This window comes from Bombina bombina, chromosome 1 (assembly GCF_027579735.1).
Source record: "Bombina bombina isolate aBomBom1 chromosome 1, aBomBom1.pri, whole genome shotgun sequence".
Taxonomy (NCBI): domain Eukaryota; kingdom Metazoa; phylum Chordata; class Amphibia; order Anura; family Bombinatoridae; genus Bombina; species Bombina bombina.
Genome location: NC_069499.1, coordinates 1,569,799,665 through 1,569,812,356, shown reverse-complemented (window position 1 = coordinate 1,569,812,356; position 12,692 = coordinate 1,569,799,665).

Sequence of the window (12,692 nt, the reverse complement as noted above, 5' to 3'; positions counted from 1 at the left end):
CCCGCTCAGGCACAATGACCTAAAGCTCTCTGCTCAGGCACAATGATCTAAAGCTCTCTGCTCAGGCACAATAACCTAAAGCTCTCTGCTCAGGCACAATGACCTAAAGCTCTCTACTCAGGCACAATAACCTAAAGCTCTCCGCTCAGGCACAATAACCTAAAGCTCTCCGCTCAGGCACAATGACCTAAAGCTCTCTGCTCAGGCACAATAACCTAATGTTCTCCGCTCAGGCACAATTACCTAAAGCTCTCTGCTCAGGCACAATGATCTAAAGCTCTCTGCTCAGGCACAATGACCTAAAGCTCTCCGCTCAGGCACAATGATCTAAAGCTCTCTGCTCAGGCGCAATGACCTAAAGCTCTCTGCTCAGGCACAATGACCTAAAGCTCTCTGCTCAGGCACAATGATCTAAAGCTCTCTGCTCAGGCACAATAACCTAAAGCTCTCTGCTCAGGCACAATGATCTAAAGCTCTCCGCTTAGGCACAATGATCTAAAGCTCTCTGCTTAGGCACAATGATCTAAAGCTCTCCGCTTAGGCACAATGATCTAAAGCTCTCTGCGCAGGCACAATGACCTAAAGCTCTCTGCTCAGGCACAATGATCTATAGCTCTCTGCTCAGGCACAATAATCTAAAGCTCTCCGCTCAGCCACAATAATCTAAAGCTCACCGCTCAGGCACAATGACCTAAAGCTCTCCTCTCAAGCACAATGACCTAAAGCTCTCCGCTCAGGCACAATGACCTAAAGCTCTCCGCTCAGGCACAATGATCTAAAGCTCTCCGCTCAGGCACAATGATCTAAAGCTCTCTGCTCAGGCACAATGACCTAAAGCTCTCCGCTCAGGCACAATGATCTAAAGCTCTCTGCTCAGGCACAATGATCTAAAGCTCTCTGCTCAGGCACAATAATCTAAAGCTCTCCGCTCAGGCACAATAATCTAAAGCTCTCTGCTCAGGCACAATGATCTAAAGCTCTCTGCTCAGGCACAATGATCTAAAGCTCTCTGCTCAGGCACAATGATCTAAAGCTCTCTGCTCAGGCACAATAATCTAAAGCTCTCTGCTCAGGCACAATAATCTAGAGCTCTCCGCTCAGGCACAATAATCTAAAGGTCTCCGCCCAGGTACAATCAGGGACAGTGCAAGTATTTTTGGCCACACAGGCCACTGCTCAGGCACAATGACCTAAAGCTCTCTGCTCAGGCACAATGATCTAAAGCTCTCTGCTCAGGCACAATAACCTAAAGCTCTCTGCTCAGGCACAATGATCTAAAGCTCTCCGCTTAGGCACAATGATCTAAAGCTCTCTGCTTAGGCACAATGATCTAAAGCTCTCCGCTTAGGCACAATGATCTAAAGCTCTCTGCGCAGGCACAATGACCTAAAGCTCTCTGCTCAGGCACAATGATCTATAGCTCTCTGCTCAGGCACAATAATCTAAAGCTCTCCGCTCAGCCACAATAATCTAAAGCTCACCGCTCAGGCACAATGACCTAAAGCTCTCCTCTCAAGCACAATGACCTAAAGCTCTCCGCTCAGGCACAATGACCTAAAGCTCTCCGCTCAGGCACAATGATCTAAAGCTCTCCGCTCAGGCACAATGATCTAAAGCTCTCTGCTCAGGCACAATGACCTAAAGCTCTCCGCTCAGGCACAATGATCTAAAGCTCTCTGCTCAGGCACAATGATCTAAAGCTCTCTGCTCAGGCACAATAATCTAAAGCTCTCCGCTCAGGCACAATAATCTAAAGCTCTCTGCTCAGGCACAATGATCTAAAGCTCTCTGCTCAGGCACAATGATCTAAAGCTCTCTGCTCAGGCACAATGATCTAATGCTCTCTGCTCAGGCACAATAATCTAAAGCTCTCCGCTCAGGCACAATAATCTAAAGCTCTCCGCTCAGGCACAATAATCTAAAGCTCTCCGCTCAGGCACAATGATCTAAAGCTCTCTGCTCAGGCACAATGGCCTAAAGCTCTCCGCTCAGGCACAATGATCTAAAGCTCTCTGCTCAGGCACAATAATCTAGAGCTCTCCGCTCAGGCACAATAATCTAAAGGTCTCCGCCCAGGTACAATCAGGGACAGTGCAAGTATTTTTGGCCACACAGGGGAGGATACATTTTGCGCCCCCCCCCCACCACCAATTACATACCATACCATTGCTGGTTTTTACAAAATGTTATAAAGATGTACTAAAAAAAGCTAAAGATCATTAATCTATCTATAATTAAAAAAAATATAATTTCCCATTACCCCATAAAATCATACTGATATTTTACAGTTATTACATTTTAAGGAGCCATTAAACACTTTGAGATGGTAAATAAAAATTATATTATATCTATTTATCTATCTATCTATCTGTATACTATCTGTATCTGATGAAACGCATGTGAGCATGTGCTAAACGCGTCAGATCCTGCCTACCTTGCACACTGTTTTAGTGCCGCACTTATACATTTTGAATAAACCACTTTGGCTTTGAGTTCCTTGGCATCCTCGTTGCTTTCTTTCTTATTGTACATATATCTATATATATATATATATATATATATATATATATATATATATATATATATACATATAAAGTCTGCAATATACTTTCATTATTAATTTTGTCCCCTTTTCGCGTAATGCCAATCTGAAATTATGAGTTTTTCAGTTCCTGTTAGAAATGGAAGTACAGAACACTGTTATATTCCATACAGCCATTGGCTGCACACTCTAGTGACCTCTTTATAACTGTCCCTAATTGGCCACAGCAGAGAAGGTAAAACAAATAGTATGAAACAAGAAATGACACTAGCTTTTATTATTATTATTTATAGGTGTTATATCTAAACCACCAGTATATTCTGCATCTCTGTAAATGTTACAACTCACAATAAATATGACAAATAAAAGAAAACCATTAGGCCTTATTCCTGAGTGGACTAAAATCTAGGGGTATAATTGGAGTTGCTTAGTTCAGGGATTGACAAATTTCTTCTAAATCTAGGAGTCAAAAATGTAGGGGCAGCCATGAGTTTGTACATATATATATACTGTATGTAGTCTGTGTGTATATAGATATTATAACAGAACAGGGGGAACTAAGATGCTTAAAATAGAATAATTTGTAAAATAAATATACAGAAATACAAGCTTCTCAAAATAAGCACACTAGATTTTATAAAGATGTAAAGAATTCCATCGTTTTTAGATCCTTTAACCTCTTAAGGACATATGACGGAATTCGTCATAAAACAATTGAGCAAACTGAAAGCTGTGTCCTTAAAGGGTTAAACTATAAAAACATGGGAAATGCACTTTTTATATTGTATTTAGATTTAGTGGAATATATTCATGCTGTTCGCTTAGCCCAAACATCATTATGGTACGGCATACCAATTCGGATAATATAAGATGGGTTCAGCTCAAGGAGACTATACTGTTAAGCCAATTTAAAAACTTTTGTATTCTTAAAAATCAAATAGAGCCTTGAGTAGTAAGAGCTATATTTCTATACAAAATTCACAGTTTATTTGGGACAAATTAACAAAGCGGTTTAAACTAAAATATTATCGTTACTTCACTGATAACCTTTGACGTCTCTATAGATTCAAGATGTTTGGGCAAAGAAAGGATTGTACTGTATTGCAGACTGGCGGTTCCTGAAAAATTTACAATATGGTTGGGTCAGACTGATTCTTCATCTTGGTTTCAATATTTTCTATTACGTGCAGGAGTCAAAGAGGTTTTAGAATCCCATACAAATTTAAATACAACCTACTTACACTTTCTGTGTTTATCTAAAAAGATTAACGGTCTGCAGCTGCTCAGTAGTGCTGTGTAACAGTGCCGGTATTGTAATAGGGAGAGTGGTGGGTAACAGAGCGCTGCGCATGCGCGTTAGAGTGGAGGAGGAGCTTATACCAGCACTGACTGAGTTTGTTTGTAAGGCACCTTAGAGGGAGGAAACTGTGCTGCTGGGCCCTCCAGGTCCCGGTGGCCGCAAATGGTTTATGTGACCTTTGGGACCCTGGAAGTTCCACCACTGATAAAATGTAAAAAAAATAAATCACTGGTCTCCAAGTTTGCGTCCCACTGCTGGGGGCCACTGCTCTACAATTTTGCTGGGGCGCCCTAAGGTGGTTGCCTAGATTGCCTTATGCAAGCGCCGGGCCTGGGCACAATGATCTAAAGCTCTATGCTTTTACATGTTTTCATCTTCTTTACTGTAAAAAGGCTCCAATGCACTTATATATATGTCTATATATTTATAGATATGTATTTATGTGTTTAGATTTGTATTTATATCTGTAAATACATAAATACACACATAAATTCCTAAATACATATGTATACACAAATAAACATATATATATATATATATATATACAGTATGATTGTTTGTGAATGAATGTCAATATGTCACGTATAGTTTGTAGGAGGCATGGCATGACAACACAGTACAGTATGTGTGTGTGTGTGTGTATATATATATATATATATATATATATATACTAGTTGATAAGCCTGCCCAGAGGGCAGTCTATGTGTTGCTAATAAAAATTAAAAAAAATTGAACTACAGAAAAAATTAAACAGATTATCAAAAAAATATTTTTCAATCTTATCCTTAAGAAATGCATTTAGCCCCTGGATCTCCCCAATCGAGCTACTAACCTTACAGTCTTCAGCAAATATTGGGTAGTATTCAATAGTTGTCTGCAACAAGTTTTCTAACACTAAGAAATATCTAAACTCAAAACTAAGGTTAACATAACTGTCACTAATATAGAGACCAACAAGGAAAAGGAGATTGACTGCTTAGCTTTAGAACAGTGAAAGCAGTAGATCAGACTTGTTAGGGCATCTGTGGTTGTAGTATGTGTGGAGTTAAAGGGGCACTGAACCCAAAATGTTTTCTTTCATGATTCAGATATGGAGGCCGAATTATGAAAGTTCTTGCGGACCTGATCCGACCCGATACGCTCTCCGTATTCAGCATTGCACCAGCAGCTCACACGAGCTGCTGGTGCAACGCCGCCCCCTGCTGAGTCGCAGCCAATCAGCCGCCAGCAGGGAGGTGTCAATCAACCCGATCGTATTCGATCAGGTTGAATTGCAGCGATTCCTGTCCGCCTCATCAGAGCAGGGTTATGGAGCAGCGGTCTTTAGACCGCTGCTCCATAACTTGTGTTTCTGGCGAGTCTGAAATCTTGCCAGAAACACGGGCCCTCAAGCTCCATCCGGAGCTTGATAAATGAGCCTCATAGCAGCAATTTTAAGCAACTTTATAATTTACTCATATTATAAATGTTTCTTTGTTCTCTTGCTATCTTTATTTGAAAAAGAAGGCATCTAGGCTAAGGAGCCAGCCAATTTTTGATTCAGACCTCTGGACAGCACTTGTTTATTGGTGCTGTCTAATCAGCAAGGTCAACCCAGGTTGTGAACCAAAAATGGTCCGGCTTCTAAACATTCATCCTTGCTTTTTCAAATAAAGATAGCAAGAGAATGAACAAAAATTGATAATAGGAGTAAATTAGAAAATTTATTAAAATTGCTGCTCTAACTGAATCATAAAATAAATAAATTGGGTTCAGTGTCCCTTTAAAGTGCCATAAAACATGTTGAGATCTGTGCATATCCTAAAAACGCTAATTGAGTAAAAATAGTTTGCATAAAAAAATGTTTAAAAATTGATGGCACGTTTTTTAAAATAATTTTCAAAAATAAGCAAAATTAGTTACATAGCCATGCTGTCTGGAGTAGTCTGATCCACTCCCCTTATCAGTGTTTAGCATCCGAAGCACAGGCATTGTATGTCAACTGGGGTTCACAGCAGCTTATTTGCTTCTAGGTAGCTCCAGCATATAATGAGTGTTAAAGTTTTGTAGTCTACCAAAGCTAAGGTGGATATAGATACAGCCGTAGAAGAAATTGTGTGGGGGGAGTTAGAGCTGTACAATTCAGAAACTTAAACGAAAGGGTTAATGGTGAGGCACTGCAGTATAAATTTTCAGGTAAAGTAATTAAAGTACATATTATTCTATTTTGTCTCTATCCCAATTTGTTTTATGTCCCTTTAAAGAGACAGTTTACACTAATTTTCATCTAACTGCATGTAATAGACACTACATAAAGAAGATTATGCACAGATACTGATCTAAAAATCCAGTATAAAAACATTTTTTTAAAAAGCTCCCAGTTTAGCGCTGTTGGTGAGGTTAGGCTGGGACACCCAGTGAAGGGGGCTGGGGAAGCAGGAAGAGCAGACCCCCCCCCCCACCCCCTTCCATGCATATGAAAAGACAGATTAGACAAACAGGAGCCAGAAGAAGTCTGTAAATGTGCGTACACATCTGAAACCTTGGGTCTTGAAAAGCATCACAATGTTAACAAGCAAACTATACATTGTTACAAAAACACCCCCAGATGGGTTAATAAATGTATTATCTACAAAACATTTATGCAAGAAAAATCTAGTGTACAATGTCCCTTTAATAAGTGTGTGTTTTGGAATTATACACAGAGAATGTAATATATAGATATAATACACACAATACGTATTTGTCAGACAGCTTAAACTGGTCTTGCATCTGTCTCCCCAGGTATATACTGCAGGACAAAAAGCACTAGATATAAAAATAGCACATGATGTAAAGAAACAAACACAGCTCTAGTCTGAGAATGATACTGAAATATGGAAAAGCCAAAGTGACAGCATCATTCATTAGAATTTCTAGGACTCATACGAAAGAGAAGTGCCATGGTTGCCACTTGTGCAAGAGACACTAACTGTGGTGTGTGTTGTGGCTCCTGACATATCTGAAGGTAGAAGCGATGTTTCCTGTGATGCTCAGACACGCAATTCTTTAAGAAATGTTAGCAGCAGGATCGTCTACAGAGCACAATGCACCTCTTGAAACTTTGCTCATAAATTCCAGTTGTGCACTGCAGCTGATGATTGATTATTTTCATTTTAAGTAACTGGCAATACACTTCCTGTTTATGATGTCGTTCCTATGAATCCTGCTACCTACACATCCACATTCTTAGTATGACTTTTGGCTCTTCTGATCTATCTCAAGACAGAGATGATCTCTCTGAGGAAGTGTGCCTGGTGCACAGGAAATGTGTCAGATTTTACCTCTGGGTATGACTAGGCTTGCCAGAAGTCCCAGTTTGACTGGGATTGTCCCTGTTTGGAGGCACTGTCCCAGTGTCCCACTCGATTGTTCATTCTGTCCCGGTCGTAGGGTTGCCACCCAGCAGGTGCCGGAATGAGTAAAATACTGGCTATGCAAAAGCCTTTTTTTTAATTCTAACTGTGCACAATCTGCATCAGTCTGTGCCAGTGACGTGACTGATGTGATTTCATCGGGCTGTGTGTGTCTTTTGTTTGCCTCTGATGTGGCTGTGCTGCAAGACTTACTGGTAAGGATACCTTACAGAGGTTACAAATGTTACTAGCAATGTAACTGTGGTGTCTACGCTTGCCCACCCGTCTTGACCGTGCAGCTGTCAGAGTAGTTTGCTTTTGCCGTGCTTAACTACGAATGTTCCCTATAGTACATCAAACTGCCCCCTATTGTATTGATTGCGTAGCTTCTTTAATTGTACTCGTGCATCTGTAAATGCTCTACTAATTTTAGTAAGAGCAGTGGTAAATAAAATACAGATGACAGTTATCACTCTAGTTCAGTAACTTGTGCAGTGTTGCTCAAAGTTTTGAAGTTCTTCACTCTAACGTACCTACGTGTGAAATAAAGGTCCACTTTACTCATGAAGTGAAAAATTATCATTGTGGGTATTTGTGCTGCATTATTTTAGTTTGCCTCCCTGTTCTCATTTTCATGTCTTGAAGGGATTGGTTTGTTTGACCTGTGTATCTGTAAAGGTTTGCCCATTTGCACATACATTGTGTTTATTTCTTGGAACATATCAAAGGCATCAGTGATGTGCAGTCACTAGAGGCAGGTGAGGCAGTGCTTCACCTCTCATATGGGCAAAAATATATATTTTTTTATTGGCTTTAAAAAAAAAAAAAAAAAATGTTCCCAGCATTTTTTTTTCTTACAGCTATATGTTGTGCAATGAAGAGGCACAAGCAGGTCTGCCCACCATTACACAACATGCTGTACCATCTACTGGATGCAAGTGGTTTAGATCATTGCATGGCCCATTAACTACTTATTTGAGGCAGTCCTATTTGGGCTGAACCAATCCAGCGAGAGGCATTAGTAAGTGGAACATAGGGTTGGGGCTGGATGTTAAATCATATAAAACAAAACAAAAACGGAAAAAAACAACTTTCATATATTTTGTTGCTGTCCTGTGAAGCTGCCAGCTTTGCTAAAGTGAAAAAGAGAGTTCTGTTCTTCCCCTCTAAGTGCAGTGGAATGTGCCACTGTCACTTCCTGAATCCTTCCAGAGCAGGAGAGAGGCACAGAGAGCAGTGTTTCACCCACATCTTATTAAAGTAAGATTTTACTGATAGGGATTCTGTTAGTGAAAATGATAATTTAATGAATGTGGTTTAGTGTTTGTTTACTCTTTTACAGCAGGGTCGTTTTTGTATTTTGTTTACTCAAACTTTACACCCACTAACTTAGCAGCTTGCCTCTGTACTTCACACTAAATTATAGACTAATTTTCTGAACTCTCTGTAGCTCTGCTGTTTTATTACTTTAAAATGCAGTGCCCCCCCCCCCTTGTGTGTGTGTGTGTGTGTGTGTGTGTCTCTATATATCTAGCCATCTCTCTCCTTATGTGTTGTTCTCCCCCATGGTCTCTTTCTCTCTCTGTCTCTCTTCCTCCCCCTCTGACTCTCATCCCTTATGTAATGAAAGAATCTATAAGCATAATTTGCAGCATTAAAGTAAAAAGTATGTTTTAAACATATTTTAATGGGCATGGATTTCTAGATCTCATAATCAGAGCAAGCATTGTGTTATCTGGCAAGAGTTTCTGTTACAATCCTTTAAACTAAAATCAGATGTTTACTAAGTTGACCAGTTTTCCAAGACACCATTTAAAGGGACATGAAACCCATATGAAACCCATATGCAAATTTAAATAACTTTCCCATTTACATCTAATATCTAATTTTCTTCATTATTTTGATGTCCTTTGTTGAAAATCATATCTAAATATGCTCAGTAGCTGCTGATTGGTGGCTGCACATAGATACCTCATGTGATTGGCTCACCCATGTGCATTGCTATTTCTTCAACAAAGGATATCTAAAGAATGAAGGCGTATCCTGCCACTGCCTCACCAGCCTCTGATGTCACTGCACGTCACTGAAAGGCATGTTTAACAAGTTGGGATGTATTTATCTCTAACTGGAAAATAAGTTCCAGCCAGCAATCACCACGCCCCCTTGAACACACACATTAACCATGCCCCTGACCACACCCCCTCTAGCACCGTGCCAGGTGGTCCTAGTTTCACCTCTAAAAGTTATGGTAAGTATAGGTATGACAATTGGATAATATGAAAATACTTTGTATAAGACGTTTTATTTGAAACAAGGATGTGTCTGCACCTTTTTCTCTCTTGATATAGTAGCCTCTAGTTATCAAGGTCTGTCGGCTCAGAGCAGGCGGACAGGTTATGGATCAGCGGTCTTTGTGACCGCTGCTTCATAACTGCTGTTTCTAGCGAGCTCGCCAGAAACACGGGGCATAAAGCTCCGTTCGGAGCTTGATACATATGCCCCATAATATCAAGACAAACATGGTGGGTTTGTAGAAGAAGATAAAGTTATTCTCTGCTGCCTTTACAACAGATTGTGGAAACATGAGAATTCATATTCATTAAAATTTTATAATGGAACCTTAATATGTGTTAGCTGCACCATTAGCTGAGATGTTAAATAAATCACCTTTGGCAACTATTGTTCTGGGTGATTAAAGAATAATATTTTCATAAGAAAGGGCAGTATGGAAGACTTTGGAAATTACAGGTCCATAATTTTGACTTTAGTAATAAAAAAAAATATGAATAGCAACCAGCACAGGCTCAAGATATTGTGCTGCCTTAGTCTGAGAATGCAATGATGCCCCACCCAGTAGTAACATTACTGATTCGCATTTCAATCTACTAGCTTGACCTTACTAAGCCTGCCTACCTGCAGTAGGAAAGAGATGTTCTTGTTTCACCTTGAATGTCGCCCCTGACCTGTTCTGTGTCTTTGTGTGATGAGGTTATGCTGCTGGAAGACCCCAGAAGCCCACAGAGACAGAGCACAGGAGTGGTCTGAGTTTGACAATGACTGACTCAGCCACTGAAGTGCTGCCTGGGTCTATTAGACACACTTGGTCCCATGGTTGAGCCGGCCCTTATGGCAACTCTTTTATAGTAAGTAAGACTAATGTCTCACAGACAGTGAAACAATTTAAAGGGATATGAAACACAAACAAAATTATTTGTGACTCAGACAGAACATACTTCCAATTTACTTCTATTATCAAATTTTCTTTGTTCCTATGATATTCTTTGTTGAAGAGATACCTAGGTAGGTGTCTGGGGCACTACATGGCAGGACATTTAGTGCTGCCATATAGTGCTCTTGTAAATGGATAACATTCTTGCTAAATTGTTGCCATATAGTGCTCCAGACACGTGCATGCTCCTGAGCTTGCATCCCTGCTTTTCAACTAAAGCTATCAAGAGAATTAAGTCATGGTGATAATAAAAGTAAATTATAACATTGTTTTAAATTAAATGCTCTGTCTGAATCATGAAAGAAAATGTTTGTGTTTCATGTCCCTTTAAGCTTACACTTCAGAAGGAACTATGAACAGACGTGGTGGGTTTCCTGTCCCTTTAAATTACACTTCAGAAGGAACTATGAACAGATGAGGTGGGTTTCCTGTCCCTTTAAGCTTACACTTCAGAAGGAACTATGAACAGATGTGGTGGGTTTCCTGTCCCTTTAAGCTTACACTTCAGAAGGAACTGTGAACAGATGTTGTGGGTCTCCTGTCCCTTTAAGCTTACACTTCAGAAGGAACTATGAACAGATGAGGTGGGTTTCCTGTCCCTTTAAATTACACTTCAGAAGGAACTATGAACAGATGTAGTGGGTTTCCTGTCCCTTTAAGCTTACACTTCAGAAGGAACTATGAACAGATGTGGTGGGTTTCCTGTCCCTTTAAGCTTACACTTCAGAAGGAACTGTGAACAGATGTGTGGGTTTTCTGTCCCTTTAAGCTTACACTTCAGAAGGAACTATGAACAGATGTGGTGGGTTTCCTGTCCCTTTAAGCTTACACTTCAGAAGGAACTATGAACAGATGTGGTGGGTTTCCTGTCCCTTTAAGCTTACACTTCAGAAGGAACTATGAACAGACGTGGTGGGTTTCCTGTCCCTTTAAATTACACTTCAGAAGGAACTATGAACAGATGAGGTGGGTTTCCTGTCCCTTTAAGCTTACACTTCAGAAGGAACTATGAACAGATGAGGTGGGTTTCCTGTCCCTTTAAGCTTACACTTCAGAAGGAACTATGAACAGATGTGGTGGGTTTCCTGTCCCTTTAAGCTTACACTTCAGAAGGAACTATGAACAGATGTGGTGGGTTTCCTGTCCCTTTAAGCTTACACTTCAGAAGGAACTGTGAACAGATGTGGTGGGTCTCCTGTCCCTTTAAGCTTACACTTCAGAAGGAACTATGAACAGATGTGGTGGGTTTCCTGTCCCTTTAAGCTTACACTTCAGAAGGAACTATTATTATTATTTTATTATTATTATTTATTTATAAAGTGGCAGTGCAGCCCATGGGTACAAGGATAGAAGTACAACAGAGAAACAATACAATAAAAGACAAAATTTGACAGACCGATACAGGGGAATTGAGGGCCCTATTCCCATGGGAACTTACAATCTAGATGGGTAGGAGGATGGGAAACAGGAGGTGGGGACTGCAAAGGTGGGAATGATATTACTGGGGAGATGAGGGCAACTGTGGGGTTAGTGAAGTTAGTTTGTTAATGAGTCGGGTGATAAGCTTCCCTGAACAAAAAGGTCTTTAAGGAACGTTTAAAGCAGGAGAGGTTAGGGGAGAGTCTGACAGCTCGAGGAAATGCGTTCCAGAGGGTTGGTACCGCACGAGAGAATTCCTGTAGTCTAGCATGAGAGGAGGTGATGGTAGAGGACTCAAGGAGCAGGTCATTGTTGGATCTTAGCGGGCGGGCTGGAGTATACAGGGAGTGCAGAATTATTAGGCAAGTTGTATTTTTGAGGATTAATTTTATTATTGAACAACAACCATGTTCTCAATGAACCCAAAAAACTCATTAATATCAAAGAAGCTGAATAGTTTTGGAAGTAGTTTTTAGTTTGTTTTTAGTTATAGCTATTTTAGGGGGATATCTGTGTGTGCAGGTGACTATTACTGTGCATAATTATTAGGCAACTTAACAAAAAACAAATATATACCCATTGCAATTATTTATTTTTACCAGTGAAACCAATATAACATCTCAAAATTCACAAATATACATTTCTGACATTCAAAAACCAAACAAAAACAAATCAGTGACCAATATAGCCACCTTTCTTTGCAAGGAAACTCAAAAGCCTGCCATCCATGGATTCTGTCAGTGTTTTGATCTGTTCACCATCAACATTGCGTGCAGCAGCAACCACAGCCTCCCAGACACTGTTCAGAGAGGTGTACTGTTTTCCCTC